Raw genomic sequence first — 4,350 nt, 5'->3', positions numbered from 1 at the left:
ATTCTGCACTGCAGCATGGACAAACTTTGCAGGATCCAGATGTGTAAGGCTGCTAGAGACTTTGCTAACAATACTCAATACTATGATTGCAGCTACAGGTTCTGCTACCATGTACTAAGAGGAGGGGCCTATTTATGTAATTAATTATGTTGTTATATATTTGTAACTAATAAAAGAAAGCTTGAGTTTTTTTATTAAAAATTAAAAAGTATTTTGTGTTTATTTGTGATATAATCCATTTTGATTCCCTGATGTTAGAATTTAAATGTTGATGTAGATTTTCCCCTATACCTATGTATAACACTGGTGATAAACAGCTATGAACAAATAATGCAAGTGATAGAGTCACAAAGCAATATTTTATTTAGTAGCAGTACCCATTACGAAATTGGTAACGGGGGCAAAAGTTAGGGGTGCTGAGGCGAGGAAGGTGGATGAGGATAAGTTGCAGGCAAGCAGAAGGGCATCCCATGTTATCTGCTGAGGTGTGAGGTCTTCATTTATCACAGCAAAAGCTTCCTTGTCCTTGGCAAGGATCAGGACAACAGGGGTTGCATGGATCTGTCAGGGGAGAAAAAATAAATTAGAACAAAACAATTTGAGAAAGTTTACATTTTAGAATATTGATGCATGGGTGTAGCTATGCCCTGTAGTGAAGGCTTGGCAGTAAATATATTTTGTCAGTTGAAAGATTTTTAGAGAAGTTACTTTATTTCTTGGAATACGGTATATCCATCCATGGTGAGACTAATAGAACAGGGGTGTATATCTATCTATCTATCTATCTATCTATCTATCTATCTATCTATCTATCTATCTATCTATCTATCGATTATCTATCCATAAATATATATATATAAAAAGTATATATATATATATATATATATATAATATATATATATATATATAAATGTATGTATACATACTCGGGATCCTAGCTCCAGAATCTCGACCACAAGCATCTTGAAATATCAGGGGTTAGAGGGAGGGCTAGGTCTAAGGTTAGGCACTAGGGGAAAGGCTAGGGCTGTATTCAACTACCGTTGAAAACGACCGTTTTTTTTGCCATAGGCAAAAATGTCCGTTTTTCGTCAAAAAACAGACGAAAACGCAATTGGCAAAAAAAAGCTGGAGAAAAGTTTTCTCCATCCCAGACCAGGCGAAAAAAAAATGCAAAATCCCTATTTTTGGCTAAAAATGTAGGGATTTATTTCAGAACCCTTTGGACACCCCCCTAATCATAAATACCCCCAAAAAATTTGTAAGTTGCACACTTTGCTGAAAAAGACCGCGCAAATGTTGGGTAAAAAAAAAATGGTTTTAATGTATTGGGTCTGATTTTTGGGGGGCGCTATGGATGTGTGAAGTGTTTTAAACTTCGCACGAGGTCGCAGCTTGTGGATTTTTACAGTTTTTCAAATTGAGTTTTTACGACACGAAAATGTACTTGCACCCATTTTAATGTACCCCCAATTTACGTGCAACAGTAATTTCCTGGAAAAAAATTGCCTTGTATCATTTTCAACGGTTTTTATTTTTATTCACCCAAAATTGCGGAGTCCTTTTCGGGGGAATTTTTTGGGAATTTTTTTGGGGGTAATTTATCATTAGGGGGATGTCCAAAGGGTTCTGAAAGAAATCCCCAAATTTTTAGCCAAAAATAGGGATTTTGCATTTTTTTTCACCTGGTCTGGGATGGAGAAAACTTTTCTCCAGCATTTTTTCGCCAATTTCGTTTTCGCCTGTTGTTTGGTGAAAATATCACCGTTTTTTGGCGAAAAACATCCGTTTTCGCCTATTGCAAAAAAAACATCCATTTTTGCCGCTAATTGAATACGACCCTAAGGGGAGAGGGTTAGGTTTAAGGTGTGGGGAGGTAAGTTTAGGCACTAGGGGGGAGGCTAGGATCAGGCATCGGGGAGGGAGGGTTAGGATAAGGGTTAGTGGTAGGATACTTACCTGTGTTGGGATTCTGACTGTTGGGATGCCGCTGTCGGTATTGTGACCGGCGACATCCTGACTGCCGGAATCCCATACCCAACCCATTTAAAGACCCATCCAAAACATTGTGCACTCTTCTATTTACAGCTGCTCTCAATTTACAGCTGGAGTATTCATTTCAGGTATCTTAGTCGCAGTAATTCAGATTAGTTTTACTGCAGTGTAAATATTTTGGTTAGAAAATACAGGTAATGTCTACTACAGGATGTAGCTGGGCATCTGTGCTGGATCCATTCTCTCTATCCTTGCACTTATCATTACCTTGTTGGCGATGGCCATGATGATGGTGGTGGGGGCCATGGGACTGGGGCCGAGGTTTACATGCTGCAAGAAAATGAAACACATTCAATATTACTATACAACCTTTTCCCTGCACTGTAATTTCTACTTCAGACTGGTTTATTCTGAATATAGGTTTACAGAAAGCAATTGCTTTAAAAAATGCATATTTTGGATATTTTTATGGGTTTTTATTTTTCCAAAATTGGCAATAATATAAATACTGTAGAGCCACAAATGATTTATTTTTATTACACCATAGAGAGGGTATATTGTAGAATAGAGACAGGAGCAGTGGGGCAAGCTTAGTCCTTACACTGTAAAAAAAAAAAGGCATAACCTTGGTAAACAGCTGAATGACTTTATCAGAAGCTTTTATCGCTTGCTCAAGAAATACTAATTTTATATTGTCTACTCTTATTTTCTGGTTCTGTTTGCAGTGATTCTGATGTCAGTGAGTAGAGTATTCACATAGTGTATGTACAGTAGGATCTGTCTCCATGATTGAATGGTGATGATTTCTCACCAGCCTTCTATTTAGGCTGTGTGCACCATTACTGCTGATGCTCTTATCTCAAATTGGGATGTGAAGCATCTCTGCAATGTACAGTACACCACCTGTTAGGACATAGGGTCACATGTGAGGCCCCTAGATAATATTATGCTGTCCATCATTGTATGTTTGCTCACATTTTTCCTCTGTTTTCTATTGTACAATATAGCATACATAACACCGTCAGTATATCATGTCTTTTCTTTATTTGTGGTTTCTTATAACTCCATCGTAAACACTTTCTGATATCCATACCTTTTGCTTTACATAAATACTGTATAGTACTATAAATCTTAAATAATAGTCCTTTGCAAAATAAATAGCATAATATGTGTAATGCAATATATTCACAATTAACTAGTATATTTGACATCAGCACAAATAGATTATTGTATGAAAAACTATATACAGGGTGTTAATAAGTAACTTACGGTCCTGGCACGGATCTACGCAGACAGGCTTCCTCTGGCATGGGTCCTTGCAAGGATCCTGACACTGGGTTGTCTGGCAACATTTTCCTCCCTTGATTCCAGACATGACTGGTTACTGGCTGAGCTGTGTTCCTCTGTAGAGAAGTCAGGTACAAGTACTGTAGGTTTAGAAGATGAGTGAAAAGCTGGAAACTGGTCCTTTTATATATAAACAGTGTAATAGGAATTGGGACACATTCTTCTACTGGAGAGTCATGACAAACTTTACAAGATGAATAACCACTTAACTATTTTATTAATGTTTATGTCCTTTGGCCTATTATTTATAAAAGTTTTCAAAATCAACAAATGTTGTTAAACATTTAATATCATGGAACATTTGGTTTTATTGGTGTGTATACTCATTAATGGGAACTCATTATGAGTGCAGTTGTACAGAGAATGTAACACTTGTGCATGATATATTAAATCTGCTATGCATGTATGTATGCTATGTATGTATGTATGCTATGTATGATTGTTAGGAAAAACGTGCAGGGAAAGAGTTTTGTCGACTTTTGTCATTTCTGGTATAACCAAAAGCAGTTTAGGTGAGTACACACTTTGACGATAGATCGGTCAGCAGTCAGAGCAGCCAATTTGTAAGCTATACACACTTGCCAATCAGCAGCTTGATGTATCTGGGCTGATTTGCCCGCCCAGTTGAGATGTCAGTGTCGGCCTTATCTGCACCAAGTGTACCGGTGGTCAGCTGGTCACCCATACACACAGCCAGATGCATCGATATGTCTTTCAGATATATCGGCATCGGATGTGCGGCAGGGCTCACCTGATATGTCTGTGAACAACGTCGTCCAGATACATATCAGTTGTTCTCCCCCGCCGCAGCACTTACGATATATCGCTTGTGAATAGATCGAGCGATATATCGCCAAGTGTATTCTCGGCATTTGGTAAGATTTATTGTTGTTATCCCAGTATTGAAAAAAGGAATGACCTCTACTGGGATAATATTGGGTAATGTCCAGCTCTTTTACCATACCAGTTGCTTGATTTGCTTGGATGCAGCCCTAAATTCTAGCCTGG

At 38.0% G+C, this 4,350-nt stretch overlaps 1 long non-coding RNA gene across 1 annotated transcript; it reads right to left on the bottom strand.

The window, feature by feature from the left end:
- Positions 1-406: 406 nt before the first annotated feature.
- Positions 407-3,417, bottom strand: LOC148443200 (uncharacterized). The gene is made up of 3 exons (XR_015875708.1): positions 3,265-3,417; positions 2,263-2,325; positions 407-561 (listed from the first exon to the last, which is right to left on the bottom strand). It is a non-coding gene; the product is annotated as an uncharacterized LOC148443200 (long non-coding RNA).
- Positions 3,418-4,350: the final 933 nt, after the last annotated feature.

The sequence above is a fragment of the Taudactylus pleione genome, unplaced genomic scaffold (assembly GCF_031769625.1).
Source record: "Taudactylus pleione unplaced genomic scaffold, aTauple2 ptg001314l, whole genome shotgun sequence".
NCBI lineage: Eukaryota > Metazoa > Chordata > Amphibia > Anura > Myobatrachidae > Taudactylus > Taudactylus pleione.
This window is presented reverse-complemented; position numbering and strand designations above follow the sequence as displayed.